The 13,334-nt window shown below is 40.7% G+C and overlaps 1 non-coding gene across 1 annotated transcript; it reads left to right on the top strand.

Moving 5' to 3' along the window:
• Positions 1–11,951: 11,951 nt before the first annotated feature.
• LOC112726063 (small nucleolar RNA R71) lies at positions 11,952–12,058 on the top strand. Its single transcript, XR_003165132.1, has one exon. It is a non-coding gene; the product is annotated as a small nucleolar RNA R71 (small nucleolar RNA).
• Positions 12,059–13,334: the final 1,276 nt, after the last annotated feature.

Raw genomic sequence — 13,334 nt, 5'->3', positions numbered from 1 at the left:
CTCCAAGTTGCAGCAGTCAACACTAGCCAACCATCAACCACATGGGGACAGAGTGAAGAAACTCAAGAAAAATAACAACAAGAGCAAGTACAGTATATGCACAACCAAGGACCAAATGAAGTGTATGGTGATACATACAATCCATCCTGGAAGAACCACCCAAACCTCAGATGGGGAGATAATCATACCCAAAACCAACAACCATGGCAGAGGAACTCAAATCAAAACAACCCAAGAAACAACCAAAACCATAACCAGCAGCAGACCAACCAAAACCCCTACAGAAAACCTCAAAACAACTACCCCAACCCCAACCAGTACCAATCAAATAACCAACCCACCAACCAAAATGCCTATCATCCACCACCCACATCTCATAACCCACCTCAAGTATCACCTGAAGCCCAGAGAATCACTAACTTGGAGGCCGTGATAGACAAAATGTTGAAACACCAGGAAATGGTAACCAAGAATTAGGAAGCATCCCTGAAAAGCCTAGAGAGACAGATGGGGCAAATCTCCAAACAGATTTCTGTTGAGAGACCTTCAAGCTCACTGCCGAGTGACACAATCCCAAATCCTAAGGAAGAATGCAAGGCAATACAATTAAGGAGTGGGAGAACATTGATGAGCAACAATGACACTACTAAGAAGCAAGTAGAGAGCAGCAAAAGACCAATAGAAGAGGAACAGCCAACACACACAGAGGAAGCCAATGATGATGATGCAATGGCAAGCAAGGAAGCCTCAAAGCAAACTCAAGCAAAGGGGGAACAACCAAAAATTCCAAAAAAAGGGAATGAAGTAGTTGAAGAGCCAACCAAGAATCAAAAGCAACAAGTAGAGAAAACCTTTATACCTCCACTGCCATATCCCCAGAGGTTCAACAAAGAAACCAAGGACCAGCATTTTCACAAATTCCTTGAAACCTTCAAAAAGCTGGAAATCAATATTCCTTTTGCTGAAGCACTTGAGAAAATGCCTCTGTATGCCAAGTTTTTGAAGGAGCTTATCAACAAGAAAAGAAGTTGGCTTGAGAAGGAAACCGTGTTACTCACCGAGGAATGCAGTGCTTTGATTCAAAGGGGCATTCCACCAAAACTCAAGGATCCAGGAAGCTTTGTAGTCTCATGCACCATTGGCAGAATAATTCTCAACAAAGCTCTATGTGACCTTGGTGCCAGCATCAACTTAATGCCTCTCTCAATGATGAGAAAACTTACTATAGAAGAGCTTAAACCCACCAGGATGTCATTGGTCATGGCTGACAGATCAATCAAAACACCCACTGGAATTGTGGAAAATCTGTTGGTAAAGGTTGGGGAGTTTATTTTCCCAGCAGATTTTGTGATTTTGGATACTGAAGAGGAAGGAAAAAATTCAATCATTTTAGGAAGGCCATTTCTAGCCACAGCAAGAGCCACTATTGATGTAGAAAAAGGAGAAATGATCTTCAGGGTCCACAATGAACAAATGGTCATAAACGTCTTCAAGTCAATGCAACACATTCCTGAGCAAGAGGATTATGTGAGAGTGGACATGATAGAGAGTTTGGTGGAAGAAATGCTGGAAGAAAGTCCTCAAGAGCAAGAAGGAAATCAAGGGGCAACAAAAGAACAAGTAGCTGAGACTTCCATTGAGCAAGATGAAAAACAAGTCAAGAAGGAAGAAGTACGAAAACAAGAACTGAAACCATTACCCACCCATCTCAAATATGCATTCCTTGGCACATCGGAGAGCTTCCCAGTAATCATTAATTCATCCCTGACAAAGAAGGAAGAAGGAGAACTTCTTGATGTACTCAAAGCTCACAAAGATGCTTTAGGATGGACCATTGATGACCTGAAGGGAATCAGCCTTGCAGTATGTATGCATAAGATCCTCTTGGAAGATAATTCCAAACCAGTGGTTCAACCACAAAGAAGGCTAAATCCCACAATGAAGGAAGTTGTCCAGAAGGAAGTAATGAAGTTGTGGAATGCAGGGATAATCTTCCCAATATCTGACAGCCCATGGGTAAGCCCGGTTCAAGTTGTACCAAAGAAAGGAGGAATGACGGTCATCACTAATGAGAAGAATGAGTTGATCCCCACTAGAACAGTGACTGGGTGGAGGATGTGCATAGACTATAGAAGATTCAATGATGCCACCAGGAAGGATCATTTCCCTCTCCCATTCATTGATCAGATGTTGGAAAGGTTGGCCGGCCATGCCTATTATTGCTTTTTGGACGGATATTCTGGGTATAATCAAATCGTGGTGGACCCCAAGGACCAAGAGAAAACTGCCTTTACATGTCCATTTGGAGTCTTTGCATACCGGAGGATGCCCTTTGGGCTCTGCAACGCCCCTGCCACATTTCAAAGGTGTATGCTCTCCATTTTCTCTTAAATGGTCGAAAAGTTTTTAGAAGTCTTCATGGATGACTTCTCTGTTTTTTGTGATAATTTCAATACTTGCCTAAACCATTTAACCCTTGTCTTAAAACGGTGCCAAGAAACTAATTTAGTTTTGAACTGGGAGAAATGCCACTTCATGGTACCCGAAGGGATTGTTCTTGGCCATAAAGTTTCAAGAAAAGGGATAGAGGTTGATAAGGCAAAGGTTGAAGTCATAGAAAAACTCCCTCCACCAATTAATGTGAAATCTGTTAGAAGTTTCTTGGGGCATGCCAGATTCTACAGAAGGTTTATCAAGGATTTTTCAAAAATAGCTAAACCTTTGAGTAATCTACTAATGCTTGATAACCCTTTTATTTTTGATGAAAACTGCCAGCAAGCCTTTGAAACTTTAAAAAACAAACTCACAACAGCACCAATCATCACACCTCCGGATTGGGAGTTACCCTTTGAACTCATGTGTGATGCAAGTGACCTTGCAATTGGTGCTGTACTTGGGCAAAAGAAGGGCAACTTACATCATGTCATATATTATGCAAGTAAAGTGTTGAATGAGGCCCAAAGAAATTACACCACAACGGAGAAGGAGTTGCTAGCTGTAGTTTATGCTTTTGATAAGTTTAGATCATACTTAATAGGATCCAAAGTTGTGGTTTATACTGACCATGCTGCACTTAAGTATTTGATGTCAAAACAGGATGCTAAACCAAGACTTATCAGGTGGATATTGCTCTTACAAGAGTTTGACATTGAAGTAAGAGACAGGAAGGGCACTGAAAACCGGGTTGCTGACCATTTGTCGAGGCTACCACATGAAACAATTCAACAAACATCTCAGCCCATGAACGAAAGCTTCCCAGATGAGCACCTTTTGCAGATCCAGCAAGCACCCTGGTTTGCTGACATAGCAAACTACAAAGTGGGAAGAAAGATACCTCAAGACTTTTCTAAGCAACAAGTGAAGAAGTTAATCAATGAAGGAAAGAAATTCTTATGGGATGAACCCTTCCTGTTCAAGAGATGTTCTGATGGAGTAATTAGAAGGTGTGTCCCTGAGAGTGAAATGAGGGATATCCTGTGGCACTGTCATGGTTCAGCTTATGGTGGACACTTTGGCCCAGAGAAGACAGCTGCAAAGATATTGCAGAGCGGCTTCTATTGGCCAACTATTTTCAAGGATGCCAGAGAATATGTCCACCAATGTAATGAATGCCAGAAAGCAGGAGGATTAACAAGAAGGAATGAGATGCCTCAAAATTTCATCTTGGAACTGGAATTATTTGATCTATGGGGAATTGATTTCATGGGGCCCTTTCCCCCTTCCCATTCTTTCAGATATATCTTAGTCGCAGTGGAATATGTCTCAAAGTGGGTGGAAGCCATAGCTACGACCACTTGTGATGCACAGATTGTCCTCCAATTCCTTAAAAAGCACATTTTCACAAGATATGGAGTGCCCAAGAGTCTTATCAGTGATGGTGGAAGTCACTTTTGCAACAAACAGATGGAGAAGCTCCTCCACAAATATGGAGTAATCCATAAAGTGGCTACACCTTACCACCCTCAGACTAATGGCCAGGCTGAACTAGCAAATAGGGAGTTAAAGAAGATCCTAGAGAAAACAGTGGGAAGCACAAGAAAATATTGGGCTAGGAAGCTAGAAGATGCATTATGGGCATACAGGACAGCTTTCAAAACTCCTATTGGCAAGTCACCCTTTCAGCTATTTTATGGCAAATCCTGCCACCTCCCTGTAGAGCTTGAACACAGAGCTTTTTGGGCCACTAAACTCCTCAACCTTGATTCCCAAGCTGCAGGGGAAAAAAGGTTGTTGCAACTAAATGAGTTAGATGAATTCAGGATAGAAGCTTATGAGAGCGCTAAGATATACAAGGAAAGAGCTAAGAGGTGGCATGACAAAAAAATCACAAAGAAGGAATTCAAGCCAGGACAGCAAGTGCTCCTGTATAATTCAAGGCTTAAGATTTTCCCTGGCAAACTGAAGTCAAAGTGGACTGGTCCATACTTGGTGACAAAGGTTTTTCCTTATGGGAGCATTGAACTGCTAGATGAAGCAACAAAGAATCAATTCACAGCAAATGGTCACTGAGCAAAGCTGTACTTGGGAGGACAATGGGATAAGGAAAAAGAGGTCCAGAACCTACAGCCTTCTTGAAAGGAATCGAAGGATGTCAAGCTAATGACAATAAAAGAGCGCTTGTTGGGAGGCAACCCAACCTGAGGTAGTTTCCTTTTCATAGCATTTTCAATAAAAATGTTGAATAATTGATACGTATTGCAAGAAGCTAAGTTTGGTGTTGCACACCAAAAACAACTTAAAGGAGAATGGAGGATTCTAAGTTTGGTGTTCCACCAAAACCTCATTCAAAAGCACATTCTAATCTCCTGCACATTGTTAGCTCCAAGCAATCGAACAGATTATCCAACCACTTAACTGCTTTTTAGTCTTAACTTCATAACCTTTAGCAAGGATACAAGATTTTGCCTAGAGTTAACCTGCTGTATCCAGAGAAGTGGCAAGAGCTTAAGTTTGGTGTCCCCACACCAAATTAAATCCACAAGCCACACTCAACTCATGCATACTAACTGGTCATCTAAGGGCTTGAGAAGCAAGCAACTGTTGAGAATTATGCAGGGAATTCACCACCAGTTGAAGACACTATGCATCATAACTCAAAAGGGCACAACAGAAGGAAGGACAAAGGAACTGCAAACCAATAGGTTGTATTTACACTTAACTCTTACTGTTGAAAAATGCTTTGACTTGTGTTTTGTTAAAGTGTTCATCTAATACAAGTAGAATCAATCTTAGAATAAGTAAGCTAGTCTATGTGTGTGCTTGTGTGTTTACTGTCACTTAGCAAAAAGCATGTTTTGTCCCCTGCATCTTTAAGTTCAATAAAAGAAATGTTTGAATGTGAAGTAGAATGGTCTCTGTTAGATAGAAGTATAATAAAAGTAAGTGGTGGTATGTGTGTGATTGTATAATAGCTCACTTTTAGTGAATAAAGAGCCAGGATATCTCCTTCTAAGTATAGAGTGGCCTACTGTCTATGAATCTCAATCGAATAAAAATCCTTGGTTAGAAAGAAAAACAAAAAGAAAGAAAAAAAGAAGTGGCAGAACAAAAGAAAAACAAAAAAGAAACAAAGCTGGACACCAATAGCTTGAACTTTAGAATATATGCCTGTGGTGTCTTTGTATTAGGATCTGCTTGGATTATTAAGCTCTTTGGAGTGCATCAACACTTGATGACTTGGGTTAACTAACCCGGGATCATCAGCTGAAAGTCCACTATCAAGAGCAACCTAACTACAAGGCATTTAGTAGCCCAAAGAGGTGCTGGGCATCAATGTTCTAAGAAGGAATGTGAGCCAAGTGTCTATAGTGAATAATGTGTCAAGTATAAAGAAAAAGAAATGAACTTGCTACACATGACACTCAAATAAAGCTTATAAACAAAGTAATAGCCAAGGATAAAGGAATAATGAGAGGTCATAGCAGTATGTTACTTGAAGCTTGAAGGAGACTTTCTAGGCCTAGGAGTCAATAAGAAGTGAGTATTTACATATCCACACAAAATCCCATGAACTATCAATAATACTCTGCTAGCATGAACATCCTCTTCCATTTCATCCTTTCTTCTCAATAAATCTTTTCTTGCTTGGGGACAAGCAAGCTTTAAGTTTGGTGTTGTGATGACAAGTCACCTTAGCCTAGTTTCACTAGCCTTTTTCTTTTGTTTTCAATTGAATTATGCACTTTCTTGAGCAACAAGTAAGCTAATTTGGGTAAATTTTCATGCTTCCTTTGATTGAATCAACCATGTATGAATTCATGCTATTCCATGAGGTTTTAGGCTATAATTGTCACATATTACGATAAAATGAATATCTCATGATTTTAAGCATAGCTTTGATGTGTTTGGTTGATTAATGATAGGTGAAGAAAGCTTGGAGAAAGGTTGAAGCAAGAAGGAATGGCTAGGAGTAAAGAGAGGACAATGGAATAAGTGAAAATGAACCAGGAAGCAAAAAGTTAGCCCCAACGTTAGCCCCTAACTTTTGGGCTAACGTTGGCACATGAAAGTTACTCCCTGGGCACCAAAAGTTTGCGCCAACGTTAGCCCCTAACTTTGTGGCTAACGTTGGCATGAGAAAATCACTCCCTGGGCACCAAAAGTTTGCGCCAACGTTAGCCTCTAACTTTTAGGCTAACGTTGGCACATGAAAAATACAAAGGGGGAGCAAAAGTTTGCGCCAACGTTAGCCTAAGCAAACTTAAAGCTTGCTTGTCCCTAAGCAAGTACTGAAACATAAGAATGATGAATGAAAGAACAAGAGAAATAAGTTCTTATTATAGAAGTCAAGCTCTTGGTTTATGGGGTTTCATGCATAGCAACTTAGGTTCATTCCTTTACTGGTTTCCAGGTCCTTATCATGCTCTTGAATGCTTGCTTGATTGCATCCTATGAGATCCTTATTCTTTGATCCTCCCTTTTTTTTTTCAGAGTTTATTGCATCCTTAGACTAAGTGCTCTGTGAGGGGGCAACTCTTTAAAGTAAGCTTTCAGCCAGCACTCCCGAACCAGTTGGATCAAGGTGCTAGGTGTTGAAACACCCCTAAGGGCTTACTCCCTCAAGTCTCTCTCCCCCATACATGCACACCACAGGCACATGGTTTGTTATTTTCTTTCCTTGAGGCCTTGGTGTCCAGCACCTATTTGGGTTACTAAATGTTCTGTAGCAAGGTTGCTCTTGATAGTGGATTTTCAGTTGATAATCCCGGGTTAGTTAACCCAAGTTACCAAGTGATGAAGCACTCCTAAGAACTTATTCATCCAAGCAGATCCTTGGTACAGGATCACCACAGACACATCCCTCAAGATTTAAACCCTTGGTGCCTAGCCTTATTTTTTATTATTTCTTTCTTTTTCAAACTCTTATTGTTTTTTCTCTTTTTCTTATTAGGATCTTGTTGTTTGGTTAATCTCATAGAATGTGTTTCAAGCATGTTCTTCAGTACACATAAGTGCCCTCATACCTTATAGGTGATCCAACTTAGCTAATCTATTATCCCACCACCAACCTTGAGAACTTACTCCACAATATGAACCCCACTCTGGTTTTTCTTTTCATAACATTCTCTTTCATTAAATTCAAAGGGCAAGCATACAAGTAAGTAGGATGAAGATGAAAATAGGTAACTTGGACCAGCACACATAAACTTAACAAATAAAAATGCTAAAGACAGAATTGAAAATTCCTAAGCTACTATGGAAGCATGTTCTATTTCATACATGATTTTCCTTATTTAGACTTTAAAAAAGATAAAACGAAGAGGGAACTCCACCACCTTTTACTCATGGGGCTGCCCATGCTCTCTCTCTTGTTTGTCCTCTTTGTGTCTACTTGTGTTTTCTTGTATCCGTGTCATTCTGGCTCTTTTCCAATCCTCAAGTGCTTTCCTTACTGATTCATGACTCCTTTCGACTTTTTCTCTTTCTTCTCGCGCTAATTCATCCTTCACTTTTTCACATCTTGTGATTCCCGGATGCAATATAGGCAGTTGTCTGACTAAGTATCCGAGCCTGGCTTGAGTGTTCACATGATGTCCAGTCTCACTCATGTAAACTCCTTTTGAGAATGCCCTGTATTCGTCGAAGAGTTCTGCCTTTTCTATTTGTTTTCGAAGCATCTCATGTATGTGTGCATCTTGATGTGCTTGGATGTTGATTAGCTTTTGGATGGCTTCTTGTTGTTGATCTTGCTTTTGATTTATCCTTTGGAAAGATTCATCCCATTGTCTCCCTTGTTCCAGTTGCTGCTCCATCAATTGCTTTTGCCACTCCTCCTGTTGATTCATCCATCTGGAGAATGATTCTTCTTGGCGGTTCATCATTTGTAGTTGAAGCTCTTTCTGTGCCCCTTGATTCTCCACATATTGTCTAGATAAGCCATCAATGGCTTCCTGTAATTGGTGCATGTCCAAAGTGGCTGGGGCTTGCTCTTTTGGGTCTTGTTCTTCTATAACTTGATGGGCTGTCCTTTTTCTTATCCTTCGTTGAGGTAGGGGAGATGCAACAGCATGCATCCTTCGAACAGTAATTGGGATGGCCACTTTTATCCACTCGTGGTCCTCATCTTCGAACACCACCCCAGCCTTGTCACACAGACAGAAAATAGTGCTGGGGTATCCTAACTTTCCTCCAAAATCGCTTTTCTCAACCATCTTCCAAATGCCTTGGGCTATGAGTTTGTGAACCTTGATCTCTCCTCTTTTGAGTATACATTGCACCATTGTTGCTCTCTTAAGGTTCACCTCTGAATTGTTTCCGGCGAGTAGGATGGATCTCCTTACAATTTCGAACCACCCCTTTGCTTCAGGAGTGAGATCCCCTCTCTTAATGAATTTGGGCTTCCTATGGGGTCTCATACCGAATCAGCTCCTTGTATGCAGATATCTTACACAATCTGGTCATAATTGGGATTGCCATCTATTTTGGACTGATAGCTCTCTTCTACAAATGGTATGGTTCGTAGCTTTAACGCCCTCATGATACTCATGGGACTGAAATTCACGGTTACCCCCCTTACAAAGCTTATATAGGACTCATCTGTCTTATCATACCTGACTGCATTTGCATAAAACTCTCTTATAAGAGTTGCATTTACTTTTGTTACCAAATCAGTGAGGAGCTCCCATCTTCTCTTTTCCACCTTCTCTGCAATTTCGGGGCACTCAGTTTTCTTGACTTGAAAGCCTAGCTCATATATGATCTCCTTATCAGCCATCCACCCAAATTGTAATGCATGGTGAAAGGTTCTGAACTTCTTCTCATCAAAAGGGCGTTGCTCCATAGGCTTCTTCCCTTTTCTTCTTTTAGAGCTGGACGAGGCCATGAGTGACTTTTAAATTTGAATTTGTCGAAGTATGGATGATTGGTGAAAGTGCTTTCAATGGAGTAAGAGGTGTTGAATGTGTGTTCCGAGAGTAAGAAGTACGAATTGAGAATTGGAATGTGAAGGGGTACGGACTAGGAATCACTTATATAGAAAAGTGGTGAGTAAATGAAAGGTGTGGATTGATGGTGTAGGCGTATGATGAACGGATGGGGTTTAGCATGGGATGGGCACAAGGATCATCACTTTTATGATGGGGTTGGTTCGGCTTCCAAGGGTGTTGTTCTTCCAATGTTGCATGGCAACATTTCCCAATGTATGCCCTTTGAAGACATGTGTATAGTCCCCCTTTGTGAAGTGGCCGAACCCTCCTTCTTCAATTGTCCCATCAATTCCTTCGAATTTTCCCCTTCATTTCTCCTACAAGAAAAAAAAAGGAATGTAATTAATAAATTTTGGATAATGGAGGCAAAAATAAAAAAAAATGGGATAACTACTTTTTAAAATTTTTGTTTTTAACTAACTAAGTGCTATTCATGAATGCAAACCAACTGACTATTTAACCGTCCATGTATGCAACATTGGTGACACCAAACTTAGTTTGTGGCCATGTGGTGTAAAAAGATTTGTTCAAAGTTCTAAGAGTGACATGATATGAGTTGTATTTATGTTCACTTAGTGTGCCTTGAACACCAAACTTGTTCTTCACTATATGTTGCAAAAAAAAAGGATTTATTTAAGTGTATGTCAAAGTTGATTTGGAATTCATGAACCTTGCATTATTAACTACTTTAAAAGCATATAAAACATGGGTTGCCTCCCATGAAGCGCTTCTTTAGTGTCACTAGCTTGACATTTTGCCTTTGTCAGGGTGGTTGGTAATGCTTCAAATCTTTCCCCCTCACAGTGAATCTATCTCCATTGGCTTCATTAAGGATCTCCACATGTTCTAAGGAGAGAAATTCTGCTGATGGTGAAAACTTTAGGCAGCTGAGATGGGATGGTGGGGAGATGAGGTGGGATAGCTGGAAGATAAGCTGAGATCACTTTATCCCCTGGAGAGAAATCCTCTGTAGGGATTTTCTTGTTCCTCCATCCCCTTGGTGCTTTCTTCCTTGTTTTTTTTAACTCTACCCTGCTCCTTGTGGCCTCCTTTCCCAGGGAAATTTTGTTGCTGGTCTCATATGATTCTGGTGGGTTTGGCTCCTCTTGGGTTTCCTTTAGCTGTTGCACCTTCTGACTGTTTTGTTTACCAACCAAAGGGATTCCCAAGTATACAGTTTGTGCTTCAGTGCCTGTTTCTTCCACCAGTGCCTTGTCGTGATCTTCCTTTAGTTCCTTGTTTTCTTGATCTGCTTCTTGTGAGGGTTTGAAGACATTGAATGCGAGTTGTTCATCATGTATCCTCAGTATTAGCTCTCCTTGCTCCACATCTATAAGTGCTCTGGCTGTAGCTAGGAATGGTCTTCCCAATATGATTGGGTGAAGGTGACTCTCTTCCATTTCCAATATGACAAAGTCTGTGGGAAGGAAGTAGTTCCCAACCTTTACCAACACGTTTTCAACCACTCCTACTGCTTGTTTTTGAGTTTTGTCAGCCAGCTTAATGACTACGTCTGTGGGCATTAGCTCATTGATCTGCAGCTTCTTCATGAGGGATAAAGGCATTAAGCTGATGCTTGCTCCCAGGTCACAGAGTCCTTTATCAAACCTTGTTTCTCCTATGGCACAGGGGATGTGAAAACTCCCTGGATCCTTCCTTTTTGTAAGCAACTCTGATTGAATGAGAGCACTGGACTCCTTATTCATCACTATTGTTTGCCCTCCTTTGAGTGAGCTTTTCTTGGTCAGCAGCTCCTTCATGCACTTAATGTATGAGGGCATTTGTTGGAGAGCCTTGATGAATGGTATGTTTACATGAAGGGATGCAAACATGTCGAGGAACTTTGAGTATATTCTCTTTTCTACGCCACCCTTGAGTCTTTGGGGAAAAAGGTGCATAGAGGTTCAGAATCTCCTTTTGTGTAATTTTGGTTTCTTGGTGACCCTCTTCCTGCTTCTCTACTGAAGTATCTCCAGAGTGTTTGAAGGATTTGTTCAGCTCTTCCTCAGTCCCCCTATCACTTATAGTGACCATCTTGCATTCTTCCCATCTTACTTTCTTTGCTTCACCTCTCGGGTTTTTTTCTGTGTCACTTGGGTGGTTCCTCCAACCAGGATTATAAGTTTTGGAGTATGGATCATGGGTCTGCCTAGGTGAGTTCCCAATGTAGTTGGCTTGTTCCTGATCATCCTCTGCCTCTGCATTCACTCCTTCTTGAGCTACTGATGAGGTAGTGATTGCTGCTACTTGGTTCCTTTCCATCTTCTTGGTAAGGTCAGCCAGCTGCTTGGTGATCATCTTGTTTTGAGCCAGCAGTGCATCCACGTTGTTTAGTTTTATCACTCCTCTAGTGTTGCCTCTTTCAGAAGCATAGAAGTAGTCATTCTCAGCTACAGTCTCAATGACATCTATGACTTCTTCAATGGTCTTCTTCTTGTTCAGAGACCCCCAGATGAGTGGTCTACTGCCTTCTTTGATTCGTAAGAAAGACCTTCATAGAAAATATGTAACTGCACCCATTCATTGAACATATCTGGCGGGCACCTTCTTGTCAAGTCCTTAAACCTCTCCCATGCTTCATATAGAGTTTCACCATCTTGTTGCTTGAAGGTTTGTACCTCAGCTCTCAACCTGTTGATTCTTTGAGGAGGATAGAATCTCGCCAAGAATTTGTTTACCACATCTTCCCAGGTTGTTAAACTCTCCTTCGGGAAAGATTCCAGCCATTTAGATGCTTTGTCCTTGAGTGAAAAGGGAAACAAAAGCAATCTATAGGTGTCAGGATGAACACCATTAGACTTCACAGTATCACATATCCTCAGGAAGGTGGTTAGATGTTAATTGGGGTCTTCTTGGACACTTCCTCCGAATGAACAGTTGTTCTGAACAAGGGTGATGAGCTGTGGCTTTATTTCAAAGTTATTGGCATGTATGTTTGGCTTTTGGATGCTACTTCCACAGTTTCCTGGGTTTGGATTTATATAAGAGCCTAAAACTCTTCTCTCTTGTCTAGCATGATGCACTAGACCTTCTCTGCCATGGTTGTGAGCCTCTTCTTCATGATGGTTCTCCATATTCTCATCCATGTCTTGTTCAAATTACTCCTCCTCTTCCTCAGCACTAATGACTCTCTTTCCTCTTGCTTCCCTCCTTAATCTAAGGAGGGTCCCCTTAGGTTCAGAATCAAAGGAAGTTGAAGCCTTGCTTCTTCTACCTGTCATAAAACCAACAGAGCAAAAGCAAGAGAGAAATTGTATGGAGTTTACTCTTGTTAGGAATGTTGTTACGGTGAGTGATGCAATATATCAAACAGTTAGTGGGTTAGTGAACTGAATTGTAGAAAAAAATTAAAGATAAAACCACAACGGGTAAGGGGTAGAGGGAAGAAAATAACTAAATCTAAAAGTAAATCACTCAAATAAAATTAAATCAAACAAAAGAAAAATACTCAATCTAGTTATCCACCAATTTAATCATTGTTGATACAAAATCAATCCCCGGCAACGGCGCCATAAACTTGATGCACGAAAACTTGTCTCTCAACAAATTTCCCTCGGCAAGTATATCGAATTGTCATCAAGTAAAAACTCACAATAGAGTGAGGTCGAATCCCACAAGGATTGATTTGTCAAGAAACTTTAATCAGAGGAATGTTCTAGTTGAGCTAAGCAGAAATTGAGTTGATATTTGCAGAAACGTAAATGGCGGGAAAGTAAATAATAGAAAGTGTAAATGATGGAGATAAAGAGCAAAATGTAAATGGCGGAAAGTAAATTACAGAATCTTAAATGGGGATTTGGGGAAATGAACATAAAAGTAAATGGCAGAAAGTAAAGAGAATGGGTAAGATCAGAAATGAGGGATTCATTGGGCTCAGGAGATGTTGTGTTCTCCTGATCAAGTTCATTC

Source organism: Arachis hypogaea, chromosome 11 (assembly GCF_003086295.3).
Source record: "Arachis hypogaea cultivar Tifrunner chromosome 11, arahy.Tifrunner.gnm2.J5K5, whole genome shotgun sequence".
Classification (NCBI taxonomy): domain Eukaryota; kingdom Viridiplantae; phylum Streptophyta; class Magnoliopsida; order Fabales; family Fabaceae; genus Arachis; species Arachis hypogaea.
Note: the sequence above shows the minus strand (reverse complement) of the source record. Positions and strands in the feature narration are given on the sequence as shown.